Source organism: Hakea prostrata, chromosome 1 (assembly GCF_041222555.1).
Source record: "Hakea prostrata isolate BN-2017 chromosome 1, UWA_Hpros_2, whole genome shotgun sequence".
Classification (NCBI taxonomy): domain Eukaryota; kingdom Viridiplantae; phylum Streptophyta; class Magnoliopsida; order Proteales; family Proteaceae; genus Hakea; species Hakea prostrata.
In genome coordinates this window covers 45396466-45417406 of record NC_142600.1, presented here as the reverse complement: position 1 = coordinate 45417406, position 20941 = coordinate 45396466, and the positions used below count along the sequence as shown (strand labels likewise).

The window sequence follows — 20941 nt, the reverse complement described above, 5'->3', positions numbered from 1 at the left end:
GCTTTAATGGTGCCAGTCACCCCCACACCAAATGGTGTCCTCAGCCAAAGGCTGCCCCAACACTAATATCAAATGCCTGATACCCTCTCATCTCAATTCCTCCCCATTTATAATCCCCTCTCTCGCTCCTCCACCTGGCTACCTCCCAGGGTCCTAGCAGTAGTATAGTAATCCAAAAAATGTAAAGCCCATGCCCCATACAACCCAACAGACACTCAAAAGTAGCCTAGATCGGGTATGTGGTTAGCCTTATGTAACTCGTACAATGTAAGTGAAAATTTAAGTAAATAAATAATATCTGGTGCAATGTAGGAAACCCCTAACCCTATGTAGAGGGTTGGAGTTCTATTGCAAAGGCTGTAGAAGGAATGAATAGGGCATCTGACGCCGGTAAACTCAAAAAATATAGGCTGGTTTGGTATACATTAAATTGTATAATAGAGAAAATTTGGGATTGGGTCACTGGGGTAATCAGTTTGCCAAAATAGATTTCTGAAACCTTTAAAATACAGACTAGGAGGACCTGAAAATTCTTGTCCGAGTAGTAGTTGCAAAAAGGTCCGGCAGACAGAATATGAAAGAAATTTCAGTTCTCCAGGGTGGAGTGTTGGTTACTGTTTTGGGCTATTATAGAAACATGACAGTGCATTTGGCTTGGCTGAAGAAAACATAGTTCTGAAAGGAGTAATGTCAGGGTATAATTCGAAGACAGTGGGGCTGATTGGACCATTAGGAACAGTGCAAGCTAGTAGAAAATACGTCTGGAAAAAGGATATCTGCTTCAGCTGAGTGACAAGGTTAGATGGCAAACAACAGAAAGCAGAAGAAGCAGTGAAGAACTGAGAGAAATAAGTAGTTAGAAACCAATCATGAATTGGGAAGTACCCCAAATGCAAGAGTTTCACACTTAGTGAGTAATGAACTTCAATAACATAAGACACGCTAAGATGTACTGGTGAGGGTTTCAGCGTTGGCTTGAGTTACAGGTGACTCTTCAAAACTAGAAAATTAAAGTTTTCCTCATTCATAATAACGTGAAGACTTGGGAAAGAATAAGATTCTAGGACCACCTAGAAACTTTTGGCAATTTACTGAGGTTGAATTTGCTACAGCTTTGAGCCCATGACTAGTTTTAGATTTGAAATAGTAAAGTCAGATATCAAAGGTTCACCCGCTTTCTTGAATTTTTGGTTTGCCAACTCTAACCCATAAAAGCCCCAAAGATTGAGATTTGAGACCACATAGTCACAAACACCTACACCGGATGCCTTACTCGATCCAAATTGCAATCCTATCCAAGCACTACAACATATGGCCTTGGTTACCCAAATAAACTACTCAAAATCCTAATATCTTATCCTAACTTCTTCTTTTTTTCAAAAAATACCTGCCCCTACGCATCTGATTTGTTTCAAACTTGAAAAGAATCTCTTAATATGTGATTACATACTCACCCTTGACCGAAACAGATCATACCCATCTCAAAAAAACTAAACATGTCAACCCATCAACATTAATAAACATACCCCATCATAGATACCAAAACATGTAGGTGTTTTTCAAGGGTCAAGGCATGCACTTTATTGTAAAGGTGCTTGTTAATTCTTTTATTGACTTTTTTGGTTCTATTATGCATAGAACAAAATTCCATCGAAACTTGCGAAATTTCCACTGAAATTTCCCATTTTGGAAAATGCAAAACGAAACTCATGAGGACCGAAAAAAAGTCCTCAGTTTCGATCGAAACTGTCGAAATTTCGTCGAAACTTGTCCTTAGTTTCGATCGAAACTGTCGAAATTTCGTCGAAACTTGTCGAAACTTGGTTCAACCCAGTTGGACCAGCTGGTTCATGAGGAAAAAAAATTCCCAAATTTTGTGGGAAACTTGGAAAATTTCGTGGAAACTTAGGAAATTTCGTGGAAACCTGGGAAATTTTGTGGAAACTTGGGACTTTTTCCTGTAAATTTTGTAGCTTTCCCAAATTTACAATTTTTTTGTTTATTTCATGTTTCCCCAAATACCCACGACAAATACCCCCTCCATCAGGACTTCCCTATCCAAAGTGCGTATTCCCTCCGGTTGGTTATCTTAAGCATATTGATGACCAGGCTCATAAAGTTACAGTTGTTGATTAACTTGACAACCATAGGCATAAAATGTGATAGGATGTCCATGTTCGTTGGTTGGAGGAGAGGATGTTACAGGCATAGTACTACTCAGCTCACAGGATGAATCCACTCTTGGCACTCCTCTTAACAGTAAGTTGTATTTTCCTTTTATTGTCAACTATTTTGAAGTTAGAAATTATATATTGAATGTTATGTGCTTAAGTAGTTAAGTTTATAATGTACTTTTTGGACAACTCTACATTGATGTTATGTACATTGAATGACATATCTACATTAACTTTTTTAGCAAAATACAACAAATGTATTCTTTATATTCTAATTAGCTTAAATACAGGATCCCACCCCAAAATACTCTCTAAAACCTGTCGAAACTTGAACGAAAAAGTCCTCGGTTTCCTCGAAATTTCCCAAGTTTCCACCTAAGTTTCCCATTTTCATCCGGTCGAAACTTGAGTTTCCCTCGAATTTTTTACCATGCTATTATGAATGCTATATTGTTATTGATTATATACGCTTTTCATACTTAAAAACAAAACAAAATAAAAATATGTATCCGTTTATTTTATTTTTAGGATCAGTTTCGTAAGCTTGCGTATATTATGTGCATACATTGCATCCCATTGAATCATCCAAAGGTTCCAGACAAATAAAATTAGAATAGGAACTCTCCTATTCTCAAAAGAAACCCACGACTTAGAAATTCCATCTACTATTCCTGCTCCTGCTTGACATGGAAGGCAGTAGTATGGTTGCCGGTGGTTTGGCCAGTGGCTGTAATTCTGTAGTACATGCATATAAGATTGTAATGTCCAAATCAAATTGTTAACTGCTAGTATGAGTCACTTTTTCTTTCATCTTGTGATTATGTATATAATCTGAGAGTATTTTATTTTGTGTTTCACTTATTCTGAAAAGTAGTACCTCTATGATTAAGTAATTCCTTGATTGTTGACTTCATTGCAATGTTACTACGGATTGTTGACTTCATCAGTTCATTGTAATGAACTAAGGACTGCTTCTAATGGTTCTTTCATGTTTATTTAGCATACAAGTCATGGTACTAATTTCGATCGAAACAGCCAAAATTTCAACCAAAATTTTAGTTTCTTTAAAACCAAAATGAAACCAGTAAGATTTCGGAGAAATACAATGTTTCAGTTGAAATTTCCGAAATTTCAACCAAAACAGGGTTCAACCAATTTTGGCGGATTTTTTTCTTATAAAAAAAACTCTTTATCTCGGTCGAAACTAGCAAAATATCGAAGATTTCGATCTTTCCACAAAGAAGTGAAAAGTAAAGAGATTCTCTTTCAATTCCAAAAGCGTAAAACTAGAACCTAGCAAACCCAATGGCAGAGCAATTAACCTGTAATAATGCAGATAAAGCCGTCAACCGAAAGAACCTTGGATGCAAAGCAAGTTTCTGCTAAAATTCCACACCAGTGTTAATTTGAGAAACATGCCCTAGGTTTCTGAGGATATCTACAGTGGTAAAGAACTCCAGCTTTCAGGAAAGAGGAAAGGGGTCAAGTTAACCAACCACAATTCTCCAGGGTTTTCACTGTTAGAAAAGCAGCATAGCCAACAACTAATGTAGGGATGGTTTGGGAACCCATATCAAACCACAAATATGATTTAATCAGTAAACAGGCTACTATATTTGAAAGACAAATGCAAGGAACTTGAGAAATCAAAACAGGGGCTGGGAGAAATATGACTATCAAATAGGGATAGTCTGTATGTACAGGGTTCGAAAGAGACGAAAGGATAGAAGAACATGACATTGGCTTCTCACCATGAACTGCATAGAATTACTCATGCTCTTGTTCCATCCCTTCTTATAGCCCCTGGCTTGATTTCTTCAATCCCCCCGAAAGCTATTCTTCCAAAGCAACAATTACACCCCAATAACTAATAAAAGACCCAGCTCGTCTTGATTACAGTTATTTTCAAGAACTCTTACACATCATCTGTGTCTCAAACTTGCTCATCATCCTATCCAAGAAAAATTGATATCATAGTTTGTCTTTTAGAGGGTTAGATAAAGAAATGTTCAATAGTTTTGCATAGAAAAAAGCCGCTCTGCTATCTAATCCTCCAACATGACCAATCGAGAGAGTTCTAAAAATTGCAGATTTTAGCCCCTGAGAATGGAGAATGAGAAATGTGACTATCTATCCACACACAAGAAGCCCGAGAATAAGAAAACAAATAAAAAAGTGGAAGAAGCATACCGTAACGAATCCCGCAAAGATTTTGTAGCCGATAGCAGTGGACAGAAATTACCACTCACTGTTCACTCCGCTCTTCTCCAATTTGTGTGAAGAAGACGTTAGGGCTTCCAAAATCAAACTTATCTACACGCTTCATTTATACGTATGTGTTAAATTCCTCTGCATTTCACGCAGCGGAAGAGTTCCTAAAGGCTACGCTTGGATGTAAGCCGCATTACAACCGATTCAACTACCTTCAAACATGCGACCACTGTGATGGGATCAGGTGTTCAAAAATAAATCTAACAACTATGAATGAAATATAGGGGCTTCAGCATAAATATAATTTTTTTCAATTTTACTGAAATTCTTTTAATCTTTTCAATTTACAAAAACCTACCTGTACGACATGCAGATCTGGTGCAACTGATGTAACCAGCCCTCGTCAGCCCCCAAAGAGGGCTCAAACCCATCTGTGAGCCAGATCCAAAGGAGGGCAAATCAGTCTAGGGGTAGAATGGTCATTTACCTACCTCTAGATCAAGCCATATTGGTTGACCAAGTCCAGTTTTATTTTAGGAAAATAATTCTGTTTTTATTTCCTATTTAGAGTCCTAATTGTTGAGTTAATGCTGGTCCTTGGTTGTTAGTTGGACTATTAGTAGGTGACAATAGGGTTCCCCAATTTTAGGAACCTTATCTTAAAAGGAGTCCTATTTTAGTATGTAATTGGATCCCAGTTTGGTAGTGAGTCATTAGTTGAGTCTAGGATAGTCTGTGAGGGCTATAAATAGCCTAGTCATTCATGCAATTCATCAGTCTTGATTAATGAAATGATTTGAGTCTGAGAATTGACTTGTGAAGTCGTGGGATTCCCCTTGGAACCCTGTGACTGGGTTAGAGTGCTCTTATTTTCAGTTTTTGAGATTCCATCATCTTCTTCAAGCTTTGTCTGCAGAATTAAAGCAAGCTTACCTCAAATTCAAGTAAGTTAGACACCCCACCCCATCCCTACAGTTGCAGCCCTTCCCCACCACCCAAGCCATCGTAGCCTCCTCACTCCTCTCCTTGTTCCCAGCGATACCAGGTCCTAGCCTCAATAGGATTCCCTCAGTCCCAGCCCCAAAACCCATCATTCTACCCTCCCTCCAATTGCCTAAGCATGTAGAACCAAGCCCTACTTACAATCTCCAAAGGATCCTTAACTCAGGTGTTCAGAATTTCTGCACTTCAACTTCTTCCTTGAGGAGTTGCAGAATTTTTAAATTCCAGAAAACCCCAAACCCTTCCAACCTTAACCCCTCTTTCTCTGGAACAGTTTCTGACTTGCAGATTCGTAGCATTTACTAATTCTGAATTGCAGGAACAGCAACCCTAGCCAAAACCCTAAAATTAAGATTTTTAAATTTGATATTTGAAATCTAATAAAAGTCAGCTCTGTTAACTAAGTACAGCAGATTCTTAGACCCCCTAAACCCATCGGCCGAAGCCTACAGAGACCTCAGTTAAGTGCTGGAGCCTAATTAAAAGATCCGGAATTCCAACCCAAAACCTAGGGTTACAACAGCAATTCTCATTCCAATGCCAACTCTTCTCCTTCATCTTTTTCTGTTCTCTCTCATGATGAAAATCCCAGAGTCTTGCAAGTTCCACTTCAGCTTTTGTTTGATCGAGCCCAGATCTAAAAATCAAAAGAAAATCTCACTGCTTGTGAATTCCACTTCGATCCCGGCCATACATTCCCCTTACTCTCCAATCATCTCCCCTTTCCAATAGAAGGAAAATCCTAGTAACCGACAGAAAAGAATTTCCAAAGCTGCTGAATCACCATAGAAACGAGGGAGGTAATAATGACCAATAAAGAGGGAGAAAATGAGGTTTGAAAATTTCAGTCCCACCCTCTGAATTAACCCCTAATATTAATGCCACCCCTAGAGTTATCTTCGAATATTGATTCCACTCCCTAAGTTGACTAATCTATTAGTAAGACCCCCTATTACTAATACTTTAGACTCAATTAGTTTTTATTTATGCATTTTCAATGTTACCCCCCACATTCTAAGTTTAAAAACACTACACATAAAATATATCTTCCAAACTCTGTAAGGATCTACGACTAAGAGAGAAAGAAACTGCACACAGTAAAGGATGATGAAGAAAAGCATGAAGCGTAAGGTTTTTGTTCAAGGTTATTTATCTTTTTATAAAAATTTAACTTGTTTCCATCAACATTTAACTGTGATTTCCTAACAGTAGGAGTCTCATTGATATATTTTTACCCTATAAGGATCGGATTGATAACTTGGATAACACAGGGTATGGCATTAATTTTAAGAGGTAACTCAAGGGTCGCACTGAAAGTTTCCCTTATTCTTTCAAATCTAATGATTATATACTTACTTTGGCACCGATCTTTTGCTAGGCACTAGGTACAAGAAACCAATGTTTTAGATTCAATTTGCCATCTAAAAGCTGATCCTTGGAACTCTTTGCTCAATAAGCCAAGTCTTGAGGCTTGAAAGTGAAGTTACCAAATCTAATTCTGTTGGAAATTATTGTCAAAAAAATGAGAGATCAAACCTAACTTTTGCCTCGAACGGAAGTTGGTTTTGATAATATCTCCTTCAGCAACCTTCTTAATTCCTGTAACAAATTGTTAGGGGAAAAAAATGTTGGGGCTGAATCATGTCAAATGACACTATCCTTAAGACCGTAGATGTCCCCTATGGTGCAACTGGGAAAATGCAAATTGGCTTCCAAGATAAAACAGCCCCCGACTCCCCCAATAGTTGTGCACTCAACTATTGAACCTCTTCAAGTGTTAAAGGGTTGTGCACAGCCTATAAAATACTTACAATAACATCATTTCTAAAGACTCAACTTAGATTACAAATAAAAAATACAAGCAAAATCTCAAGAGACCCTAAATGAAGGAGAGACTTCACATTTTATGCTTCATCCTTGATACACAAAGAAGTTTTCAATTTATCGGCAAAGAAGAGTTGAAATTAAAGAAGGCAAATAAAGATGATGAGATAATATTATGAGCTGAATATAAATTAGGGGAAATAAGGGCTTCGTAAAAGAGACTTAAAGAACTAAAGAAGTAAATGAAAATTAAAATAGTTAAACTTGATTAACTAAATAAACAAACTTATATTGTTAAAGAATTTTTTTTTTAATCTATTGATAGGACACATCACTTTAGTTGTCTGTCGACTTGAATCTACACTAGGTCTGACAAGCCACGCTGCAAAGAACATGTGAAGTCAGACTTCTTGAACCTTTCCCAATTATTGTAGCAAACTGACTTACCATCCACATCCCACCACCTGATGGCAGAGTCATCTTTTTATACAATGGACATCATAACCCGTGTACTCAATCTTGGATTAATCATGAACATTTAGAGAATTTGCCCGTAAAATTCTCATCGTAAGCGGCCTACCTCCTACATCCGCTTAGGTCAGATCATAGTAGCACTACAATTAACATACCCTCATGACACTTGAGCCTTGCTGACTAAGAGTCATAAAATTCATCCTCTAGTTCATCGTAGTGAGTATTATCCTTTACATTTAATCTAGAATAGGCCCAAAATAATAGGACTAATCAAATCACCTAGTGATTTAGTTCCTATCCTTTGAATCCAATTCCAAGGATCTCCTAACACATAAATTGGATGTCCATCACTTTGACTTGCAACATGGCCTCAAGCCTATTCCTCTAAATGTCTCTTGAATTACTTTGATGGATTGAGGCTTTGTAAGCACATCAGCTACATTCCACTCTGACTTTACAAAATTGATTGCAGTGGTACCATTATGTATATATTTTCTCACCAAGTTATATCTAAGGCATATATGCATTTTCTTACCATTATACACTTTGCTTGTGCCTTTGCAATTGCCGCCTGACTATCACAATATAGATATATGGAGAACATAGTCTTAGGCCATAATGGTATATCTGCAACTAAATTCCTAAGGCATTCAACTCCAGCTCCAGCTTTTTCCAACGCTATAAATTCAAATTCCATAGTGGAATCCATTCCACAGGTTTGCTTACTAATTTTCAGGAATTGCTCCACCATCTAAGGTGAATAAATACCAACCAGTAGCCAAAGTGGACTTAGATATCCAGTGAACATCACAATATCCTTCAAGTACAACAGGGTTACCATGAAAATGCAAACCATAATCATTGTACCCTAAAAATACCTTAACAAACTTTCCAAAGCATGTTAATGTTCTATTCCTGGATTCTTGGTGTGTTGACTTAATTTTCCAACTGCAAGAGCAATATCTAGTCTCATACGATTCATCAAATAGGAAATTGAACCAATGCTTTGAGAATAATTTTTTTGTAAAATTGGTTCTCCATTATTTCTTTGTAAATGATTTAACTGAAGGTTTTGCATATAATTAGCTTAAGATAAAATCATTTCATTTTCTCTTCTAATAACCTTGATTCCCAAAATCATATCAACTTCTCCCATGTCTTTAGTATCAAAATGGGATATTAGGAAGACTTTGGTGGATTTTACTAAATCAAGACTGGTACCCAATATAGCATATCATCAATATATAAATATATAAAATAACAAAAATACCTTTATTGTAATGAAACTCACTGTAAGCACACCTTTCAAAATCACTCACTTGAAAACCATTTGAAGCTAAAATGTTATCAAATTTTTCATGCCACTGCTAAGGTGCTTGATTTAAGCTATATAAAGATTGCATAATCTTACAATATTTATGCTCTTGCCGAGGAACGATAATGCCTTCAAGTTGTTTAACATAGATTTCTTCCTCTAAATCTCCATTCAAAAAATTTTGTCTTTACATCCATTTAATGTATGACAAGTTTATATATTGATGCAATAGCAATCAATAATCTTATAGTTGCAATTATAGCAACAAAGAGAGAAAGTATCAAAGAAATCTAGAGCCTTGAAATCCCCTAATCTATAGTTGAGTGATTGCCTTTCTACTATCCAAAATATTTGTTCACATAAGCCTTTATTTTGCTTGAAGCCTTTTTTAGCTATCCAAAGAAGGAAATAGATCAGCATAATATAGATCATTGTTCTAGCTGTTGGATAGCTAAAAACGGCTCATGTAAACAGCAGCTTCCCTAGATAATCAAAAAGGTAGACCACTCTTTGACAGACATTTTAATCTTGTAGAAGTTTGATCATGGACTTCATGAAACATAAAAGAAGAGGAAGCAAAGCAATGAAGAGAAAAATAAGGCCAAGCATATTTTCTTCCTAAATCTTTGATCAAACGACTCTCAAGGTTCCCTTGAAATCCCCATAAGTTGGAAAGGATCTGCTGGAGAGATTAGCTGATTCATCAGCAGATCTCTAAATGAATAAAACAGGGCATCCACTAGGTTCAGTTTGGGGTTTCTATTCTGTGAATCCACTAATTATTGCATCATCTGAACAACTTGAAGGAGAATGAACTGATGCTGCAACAGATTTGAGTCTCTTGCTCATCTTGTTTTGTCCAAGGAAAAGCCATACATATTTGGAATCCCGTTGATGTTGATTCCCTACAGGCACCTCTAAATTTCTCCTACTACATGAGCAAGAGTGCTAATGGATTAACTACAAATCATAAGAGGAATGAACCTTAACTGAGACATTGGTCAGATAGCATAAGATAAAGTGGGCATCTGAATTTTCTTTACACTCTTCAAGCTGAATACAGATGGGACCTTGGGATAATCTGCAGGAAATCAATATACTGCAAGAAATCCTTAAGAGAGGGTCAGAAATAGAGACCTTCATTTACTTGACTTGGTGATTGGTAAATAACGCAGAGACAGGCTGGTTCAATTCGCTTTTGCCATGCAGCAGATTATATGTCTACTTCATTTATGCAGAAACTAGAGAATATCTGAATTTTGGTAAATAAATCCATTAAAGTACCCGTGTGAGTGACATTTTAACCTTTGTTGAGTAGAATCAAGTTATGATGCTATAAGTATTTGGAAATCTCCCAAAATTCACCTTTGATGATTCTTTGAATTGACGATAACATGATTACAAAGAAACTACAATCGCTTCATATGACTACAACGAAACTACCATTAACTTCTTAAATGCATACCAGAAAGAAAAAAAACCATAAAAAAACATAGGGCTAAAAGATTATATTTCAACAGCTTCCAACGTAAAGGAAAATGTCAAGAATGCGTTTGGGGGGCCTAGAGCCAGATATTAAAAGTAATGAAAGCCAAACATGTAATCTCAACATGGTAAAAAAAATAAAACATGATTTTTGCTCTCCTGATTTTTGCTAGAGGGACTACCTGGTTTTAAAGTCAAGAACGATGGTCTTTGCTCTACAAATCCCAAATCGTAACACTCTCCTGTGTTGCAGCACAAATTCAATACATATTCGGACTAAAGCAAAGAGAATGAATAATAGCGCCAGCATCGAGCGAATATGATTTATTCTAAAAGTCCACAATTTGATTTGAAGATTATCAAATACAAGAGAATTACAACCGGTCACCTCACCACTACCCATTAAACAAAATAAAAGAGAATAGAGAAAAGAACCGTAAAAAAGAAGCAGTGGACTTACCAAAGAAAAATAACGAGAGCTTCGATTGTGTTCGCTAGAATTGCTGGAGTAAGAAGCTGAGCAGAAAAATAACTAAAACAATCAGAAGACAGAAAGAAAAATAAATAAATAAAGCTGAGAACATTCGAGATCAGAAGAGGGGAAGAAGAATTAAAATGGGGGGAGGGGCGGGGGGAAAACTTACCGGAGAAAATAGGAGTTGCAGTAACAAGCACAGCAAGGTAATCGAAAGTGGGAGAGATCGAGATTCCAAAGATAATGTCAGCAACAGCAGAGCCGAGGAATCATTTGTGCTTCTTCTCTTATCGCGAGAGCGTGAGAGAAAGATCGCCGGTGCTGCAAACCAATGATCGAGTGCTCAACAGAGGAATATTGCCGGAGCTGGAAATTAACGAGACTGATTCTCTGATTCGAAGTCTAAATTCTAAATCGGAGATGGAGTGTGAGCGATCGAGATTTGCGGTTTTTGTTTGTAAGGGTCTTTTTCCAATTCATCCCTTGGGCTAAGGGTGTCAATAGGTACAGTTTCGGTAATTCGGTACGGTTTCAGTATTTGCTAAACCGGTACGGTACGGTTTCAGTATGAAAAAACGGTTTTAATACGGTTTCTAGCGCGGTCCAGTACGGTTTCGTTATACAATCGGTTTCACACTTTCACACACTGTTGCACCAATCAAGATAACCACGCCAAATTGTATTAACAGTATGCTTTGTCTAATTTGAATGGAAGAACATAAAAACTATATGTTCACAAATTCTTCACCATGTCCACAAATTCTTCACCATGTTCTTCATACTATCAAAGAAAGACAGAAGAACAAATTACAATTTAATGATCCCATCACCCATCTAAACTTGTAAAATGTATTGAACATGAAGGGGAGAAGAATTCGGTCTTGAAACAGAGCATGTTGCATCAACAAGTAACTTCCATTATTTACTGCAATTTGTAGAGATTCTAGACAACTGGAGTGTCCCAAAGTTAAAAGCACTACAATTCTGGGTATGGGCATCCAACCAAGACCGTTGTTTACTCCATTAAAAGTCTTCACTTGAGAGATACGGATGGTTAGGTCGTGCTGCTCGTGATCGAGAAAAGAAAATTACAGTGGGATCCTCTCACCTACTACCATAAGTAAAACAAAAACTAAAACAACACAAAAGATCAAAAGGCAATCCATGAGTAATACAAATGGAGTTCAACTGTTTGACCTAACTTAAAAAGAATCTCTTTTTTGAGTGACAGATGAAATAATTCGAATTTGTAAGCCAAAAGCAACTCCTTAGAAGTTTGATGAAAGGAAAGCCGGATAACGTTTTATCGAATGGTTCGTAATGTTTACCAGGTGATACTTAAATTTCCCAATTGTTTGGCATTGACCAAAAAACGATCGCTAAAACCTAGAAATTTGAAAACTTAAAAACTAAAACAAGATGTGAGGAAAACCGATCGGTTGAACAATTGAAAATCTTGTCAGTAACCCCAAGAGAAAAAAAAGAAGAAGAAAGAAATGAAATTGAAACCAGTAGCAACATGAATCATTCAAGAAGGAGAAGAAGGAGAAACATAGTAGAGGAAGAATAAAGCGTACATTGAAGATGAGATTTTTGTTTTCAGCTTCCCAAGCAAGTCCTCCTTAACTTCAGTTTTCAGACTCACGATTTCTGCTCTGCACAATGAGACTCGTGTAGTCATGTGAGACAAAGACGATGAGAGATTGAGAGAATCAGAGATTGAGAGATGAGTGAAGACACCGAAGACTCGAAGACGACGAAGAGGCGAAGCGTGAATGAGAATTGCAGATTCGCAGCCTAGCCCTAGGGCAAACTAAACTTGAGCCTGGTGTAAAATTACAATTTAACCATGATTTTCGGTGCGGAATCGGTACAAGCAATTTGGTCCGGTTCGGTTCTGTACCATCTGTATGTGCATCTGAAACCGAACCGAACCGAATTTTTAAATTCGGTTTCAGTCCAGTATTAGGCGGCGTGGTCCGGTACGATTTAACGGTTCCGGTCCATAGTTGACACCCTTACCTTGGGCCAAAACTCCCATAAGTGACTTAAATTACGCGTAACTTACAATTAAATTACATTTAGTCTCTTTCTTTCTTTTTTCTTTTTCTTTTTTTTCTTTTTTTTTCTTTTTTTTCTTTTCTTTATAGGAAACACGAGAAAACACACGAGCCCGCTGACTCCTGGACCCATGGACTAGAAATAGATCACTCCACTCCACTCAACATAGTGAGGTCCCTCCAAGCTAAGGAGTGGGAGAGCCCATTAAACTCCCTAGAAATGTAGACAAATTAACAAGAAATAAAATCATTCTTAAGCCACAAGATATCCTCCACCATGGTCGTGATCTGGGGACCTCCTCATGGCTCATTGCTCCTAGCTCCTGACTATTGAGCAACAAAATCAGGCCTTCGCAGTCCGTCTCAATCCGAATCTCAGTCCATCCCAGGTCCTGCGCCACTAACAAGGCTTCTTTTAAAGCTTCGATTTCCCCCGAAGTGCCAGAAGATAACCAAGAGGGGATAGAGAACAGATTACTAAGCTCCATATGTCACATCCACCCAGCCGGTACCCTACTTGGCATACCTGAGTGTATGATCCACAGCCCCGAAGAACAAGTATCAAGGAAATCATCATCCCACATACACAATAACATAATCATAAACAAAATAAAATCAATGTAATATTATATAAACAAGAGATCAATATAAGAAATAAAAAATAACAATATAATCAGAGTGCGGAAAGGATGATACCAATATATAATAATCAAAATGTAGAGTGTGCCAAAATCACTCCATATATCACAAAGAAAATGAAGCTCGAAACTAAAAAGGAAATATTACAACTGATTCTCAAAAGAAAGGAAGAAAAGAAATAATCAAACTAAACTAAGGTTTCTTCTGTCTTATAAAGTGTATCTTTATATACATAAACTAAAGAAACTAAACACGGCCGCTTCCATTCCAAGGTAGGGCTAATCCTGGTACACAACACGATCACACGGGGGGTCTTCATCGTAATCATCATGATTGCTAGCACTTTGAGAGTAGTATGCATCATCGGCTTGAGCTTCATAGTACTGGTTGTCATACTTGTCAATACCTATAGAATAATCTAACAAAGATATTTGCACAAAAATGAGTGAGTTCAAAAGAACTCAGCAAGGTAAGTTATATCCATAGCAACATAAATAACATGATAGCAAAACATAGCAGATGCAATATGATATGAGACAAACAATGCATGTATAAATCTAACTCTATGTATGCTGGTCTCTATTGGCAGACATGTTTTAAGTCATAGCACCATACTCCTTTGGGTATGGTCCAAATCACTCTCTTTCGGTTGGTAATGGGTCTTGCATCCCTCTTGAACATTCCATGGCTGGAATTTAGGTCACCACTCTCTCACACCACTACTTGGTCTAAATATTGGCGCATGTCAAGGTAAAGCCTAGCCAAATGCAAGTCATCTACTTGGTTATATCAAGTCAAAGTCAGATACTTCCATTCCTCCCCTCTCGGGATTCTTTCCGTTATCCTTCTCACGAGAGTCAGCTTTCTAATGATGAGTCAACAGTTCAGCATTCCCTAACCCCTATGCTAGCTAAATGAGAAGTAGCTTGACTGGTTAGATCATCCTCGGGGTTAGTACTCCCAACATAGATAGCCTTTGAGTTCATTAAGGTATCAGGACTGAAGCCAGCCAAGCAAGGTAGGATTGCTCTTCAATCTCCAATCGGAGTTCCATCCTGAAGCCGGAAGTCAAAGAAGTACTTCTCGTATCCTATGGCTACAGCCAACTCGAACTATAGACTCATCAACCCTATTGGTCATCCACAAATAATAGACGGGAAGCTCTCATGTCCTCTCACGGATATAACTCACCAGTCTCAAGCGCCTATGAGCCCAAGTCTACTATTTGCAACCCTACCAATGAATGGTCCCCACAATGTGATTCGTGTCCTCTCACGGATATAACTCACCAGTCTCAAGTGCCCATGAATCCCCATTGCTACCACAGGTTATTCGGTTTCAATACCTTTTCGAATGGGGTCTGATATAACAGGGGCATCCTAGCCAAACACTGCTAGACAAGCCCTATGTTTGACATCCAATAATCCGAAAAAGCGTCAAAGAGCACCATCGAAAATATCTCATACTATTCCCATTGATGTCTAAGGACACAAATGTCAAAAGGACATTCTCCAATCCCAAATCATACCTAATCAATCACATTCCCAAATCAATCATAACATACACAACTGATATCTCATTACATAGAAAGATACGTATAAACATGATCAATTGCATGTGTAAATGACAAGGATATGTAATCATACATGATTCAAGTAAAAATAAATACATGAACAAGGTACTACTGTACTAGAAGTACTTACAGCAGTAGCATCATATTAAGAAAGTATAAGAATGGTAGTGAATCTAAGAAATTCCAAAATAGAAACTAAGATTCACGCAATCTATGTTAATATGGAAACAACTGCCCTTACCTTAAATAGCTTCGATGAAAATCCGAAGATCAAAGAGAATGGTTCCAAACTTAACAAATAAACTCTAAACAAGCATAGATACAACATTAGGAAAGAGACCTAGAAGATCAGAGGTCAAATGAATCAAATCCGACGAAGAATACAGCTATTGTCAGCCTTGGTCAATTGGGTGGTAGTGTGGTCCAATCGACCAAGCAATCGACCACCTGAATAGTACGCAGCAGAAATCATAATTTTTGCCGAAACTAATCTTCTGGGATTCAAAACACTCCGAAATTTCAAGGGATCATTAAGAACAGTAATCTAAGACTACCTAGCATAGATTAGACACTAACAATGGTAAAAAAACTATACTTACTAATTTTGAAACATGACTTTCTAATTCAATAAAAATCATAGTTTTCAATGAAAACAAGCTATGAACTCAAGAGAGGAATTAGAGATGATAAGATCTCATTCTTGTAGAACATAATCAGTGGATCATACATGAAACTAACATGAAAATAGATATAACATGCTAGAGAAATCAAATCGAAAGAATGATCATGGCTTCATGAATAAATCATAAGAATGATAGCTAGGATCAAGTATGAAGATCATTGGAATGAATGGAGATTCATTCCCAACCTTGAATAATGTAAAAAGAGGTGTTTGCAAGTATGCAATACCTTCTTCATAATCATATTACAGAGGTTAGATGATGCAAGAGTAAATCAACAACAAGTACGAGAGCTTACTAACCTTGATTGAGGAACAATCGATGAAAACTTTGAAAACTTGCAAGTAGATCTTCTTCAATCATAAGGGAGGCTTTGAGAGGGGTTTTCCACGTTCTCTAAGGGTTTTATAAACAAAGGAGGCTAAGAAACACGTACTTCTATTATATAGAGCACCAAAAGACCTAAACAAAGGATCTTGGCAGATTCTGTCCCTGTTGGTCAATTGGCTGGTCAATTGGCCCAGTCAACCAAGCATGTCAGCAAGGCCTAAACAAGGAAATGACGGCCTAAAGTTAATACAAATCCAATGGGCTTCTCCCAAGTCAACATATGACTTACCTAGTATAGAGGAATGCCTTCAAATCATGTCCAACTACTCATTAAGTCCATCAACAAGTCTCATCTTCATCAAGGTGCGTTTCATTTCTAAATCTGGTCAAAGCTTCCAAGTACGGAACACCATCATCAACTTCCATGGGTTCTAGGTCAAACACCATGTCTTCCATTGAGATGGCCCATAGTTGGCTTCTTCCTTTACTTCGGGTCTTTGGACCTACAAACAACAGGGTTTCCGAATCAAGGTTAGGGCTGGATTTCACACCATATGTTCATTCCTACATGCAATTCCCAATCCTCTAGCTAAAGAATCCTCCATAAATGCTGCATCACACTGAATTATGCATCCACACTGAAGCTCCTGCATCTGCAAAGAATCTGAATTATAGAGTCCCGTTGTGCCTCCATCACCACCTTTAACACTTGATATCAACCAGAACTCCTCAAAAGCAGCCTGGGTTCTTCTATCACTTCTTCTGGCTACATACAATTTTTTTGAACACTAGCTCGTTTTTGGCAATCCATAGATACCAGCATATAAATGCACATCTACTCAGAACCTGTCACATCCACCAAGCCAAAACCCTATATGGCATACCCGAATGTGTGATCCACAGCCCCGAAGATCAACTTTATGGCGATTATATCCATATAGCACAATAACATAATCAAAAGCAAGAACAAATCATGTATTCAAGTAATTTAAGAAATAATTTCGAAATTATCTTAAAAGGATCACAAAAGTATATTAGAATACAGAATAAAGATACCAATAAAAAAGATAACTGTAAAGTACAGCGAAAATGTACCTTACAAACAACGCGGAAGGTAGATCGAAACTTTAAAACATAGTCTAAAGCTATTGCAATTAAAAATAAAAGTCTAGAAGAACAAAGAGTCAACTAATCAAATTCTTCCATGGGATCTTCTTCTTCTTCAGCCTTCATCTTCTTCGCCTTAGGTTTGTGTTCTTGCAACTTTGAATCAGTTTCTAACTCATGATCCCATATGTGAATAAGACGATGCCTGCTACTATCAATAGGAGCCCTCAGTGTGGTCCACAAGGTGTACTGGTCACACCACTAGTCATAACCTTCTCCAATGATGTCACATCCTCCCAGCCGGTACCCTATCTGGCATACCCGAGAGTGTGATCCACAGCCCGAAGATCAGGTATCGAGTAATCAACCTCCCACATAAACAATAACATAACCATGAACAATAATAATAAAAGTGCGGAAGATAAACCATAGATCCAAATAAGGAAAGAATGAATCATAAATAAATCAGAGTACTAGATATAATCAGAGTGTCTAAATCAGATAAGTAAAGTGAGGCAAACTCCCACTCTACAACCAGCGGAAAAGTAGTTCTAAAAGAGAATAAGCAAGACAGAATCTAATCCCAAAGAGTGGTACAATGGGTAACTAAATTGTTCTCAACTTTATAGACAACATCCCTATAAGTATAAATCTCATAAACAGCATAAGGGCGCTTCCACTCAATGGTCGGACTAAGCATCGTACGGAGCATAACCACTCGCGGGATCTTCGGTGTAATTGTTGTAACCGCAATCACCTTCCCCGGAGATATGCCTCTTCTCCTTGCGCTTCTTCATAGGGGCCGTCATAATATTCAAGACTGTAGAATAGTCTAACAAACATTGTACAATAAAGGAATGAGTTTCAAAGAAACTCAGTAAGGCAGTTAAATCCATAATAACATAAATGACAGGATTTCAGAACAAACATAAATGCAATATGGTATGAGACAAACAATGAATGAATGAATCTAACTCTACATATGCTGGTCTCTATTGGCAGACATGCTTTAAGTCATAGCACCGTACTTCTTTAGGAAGGTCTCAATCACTCATCATCAGTTGGTAATGGGTCCAGCATCCCTCGGGACATTCCATGGCTGGGGGTATAGGTCACCACTCTCTCACATCACCATTGGTCTAAGTACCGGCGCATGTCAGGGTAAAGCCTAGCCAAATGCAAGTCTTCTACTTAGTTACATCAAGTCAGATCCAGATACGTCCATTCCTCGTCCCTGACGATCCTTTCCGGTATCCTTCACACTAGAGTCCTCATAGTCCCTGACTACGGACTCATCAACCCTATTGGTCATCCACATATGGTAAACGGGAAGCTCTCACGTCCTCTCACGGGTTGGTTACCTGTCTTAAGCGCCCGTGAGCCCAAGTCTAACCATATGCAACCCTACCAATAAATGGCCCCCACAATGTGATTCCTGTCCTCTCACGGGTTGGTTACCGGTCTTGAGCGCCCATGAATCCCCATTGCTACCACGGGTCGTTCGGTCTCAATACCCCTCCGATTAGGGTCTGACATAACGGGACATCCTAGCCCAACACTACTAGACAGTCCTAGATATGTCATCCAACAGTTTAGGAAGGTGTCCAGAGGGCATCTCCGGAAACATCCCATAATATTCCCGTAGTAGTCCAAGGACAGAAGTGTCAAAAGGACACCTCTCCTTTCCAAACCATACTTAAGCATACACATGCATCAATTCATATCATCACATATATGGTAACTTCATATATGGAAAGAAATCAATAACTACAATCAATTTGTATATAACTGGTAAGTAAATCATACATGAGTCAATTCAATATGAATAAGTAATGCTACTGATATCAAGACAGTACCACAGTAGTATGACGTTATAAGAATCTAATTAAAGAAATAACTTAACAAGATTCAAATATAGAAACTAAGATATGCAATTTATGTTGCTAAAGAAGTAACCATCCTTACCTTTTATAACTCGCAAAGGAATCCTAAGAAATCAAGTAAGATCTTGGCAAACTTGAGAAGAAGGTCCTAAACAAGTGTATACAACATATTAGGAAAGATCCCTAACAGAAAAGATACCAAAACATCCAAGACAGACCAATTCTGGAGTTGCTGTACTCATTGGTCGAGTGGATTGGTCGACTGGTCCAGTCGACCAATCAGTCGACCAATGCAGACAGTAGCCTATAAAATCAGAGTTTTGAGATATAAAATCCGAATTTGGTGGTTCAAAAGGGTACTAATCAAGGGGTAAACTACATTAGTAGTATCCTAACATATAGGGGATCTCAAAACACTAATCAAATCAAGTCATCAAGATCCAAATTAGGAAACAAAAGTTACCATAATTAGATCAATTATGGATCTTGAAGAATTCAAGATAGAAATCAAAGACAAGAACAATAGGAGAATGAATCATTGATTCAGGTAAAGGTATCATGAAAAGCATACTTAGATCTTCAAGAAAAAAAGGCCTAAGAGCATAAATCTAAATAAGGAAACAAAACCTACCATATATGTAACTATCATGATTCATGAAGAAAACATGGTATGGTAGAAGAGAAACAACTAGAGATTGATAGATCATGGATCATGAAAAGAAAACACAGCAATTGACTACTAACATGATCAATCTAGAAGATCCAAGGAGATCAGAATTCAAATCAAAAGTTAAACAAAGACTAGATCATGGTTTGATCATGATTCCTTCAAAAGCTTGCAATGATCATGGTTAAGATCATTGTTTTAGCCATTAATCCTTAGGATGATCATGAGAGACAAGTCCAGAGATGTTTGCAACAGAGAATGCAGCATCTCCTCTACTGTCTCAACTCAAAAAGGAAAGAAAAACAGAGATGGAGGAGAAGAAGAGAGTGTAGACATACCTTTGATGCAAAAGGAAGAGTTTTGACGAAGATCCGTCAAGAAAATCACCAAGGATGCAAGGGAGATGACTTGCAGAGGTCTTTGGTTTGTTCCAAAGAGTTTGGAGGCAGCAAATACGAAGTGGACTCGAGATTGGACTTAAATAGAGCAAGCAAGACCTAATTGCCAAAGACAGAACCCATTGGTCGAGTGGATTGGTCGACTGGTCCAGTCGACCAATTAGTCGACCAATGCAGACAGCAATTCCAAAACAGGGAATTGAAGACCCAAATCAAATCCAATCCTAAAGGGGTTTTGCACACATATCAAGTGACTTACCTAATAGGTAGAAATGCCTTCAAACCATGATAGAGAGCACTCCAAGTCCATCAACTAATCCGATCTTCATCAGGATTCAGTTTCCATAAATAGAACTTCATCATCAACTCTCATGGATTCAAAGCCAGACACCAAGTCCTCCACTGGGATGGCCCAAAGCTGACTTCTTACTTTACTTCGGGTCACTGGACCTACAAATAACAAGGTTTCCGGGTCAAGGTTAGGGCTGGGTTTTACAAATGACATCTGTAGCTGCACCATATAGGGTAGGGTCCTCCGAACGTGCACAGGATCTCTTCCATTCCTACAAGGGCATAAAACCTAACCCCAAAAAAAAAAACACAAAAAAAACAAAAACAAAAACAATAATAAAAAAATACAAAAA

The 20941-nt window shown here is 37.8% G+C and overlaps 1 protein-coding gene across 6 annotated transcripts in view; it reads right to left on the bottom strand.

Moving 5' to 3' along the window:
- LOC149029032 (AUGMIN subunit 3-like) overlaps positions 1-12757 on the bottom strand; it is a 30224-nt gene extending 17467 nt beyond the window's left edge. Inside the window, exons 1-4 of one of the 6 annotated variants that reach the window (XM_089140198.1) lie at positions 12538-12757; positions 11130-11741; positions 10946-11001; positions 10668-10727 (exon numbers count right to left, since the gene is read on the bottom strand). The gene's annotated coding sequence lies outside the window, so the exon portion shown is untranslated. Of the gene's footprint in view, positions 1-3925; positions 3943-10667; positions 10728-10945; positions 11002-11129; positions 11742-12537 lie in introns of those variants that run through there. The other 5 variants (XM_089140215.1, XM_089140207.1, XM_089140218.1 and 2 more) reach the window with 5 other exon arrangements.
- Positions 12758-20941: the final 8184 nt, after the last annotated feature.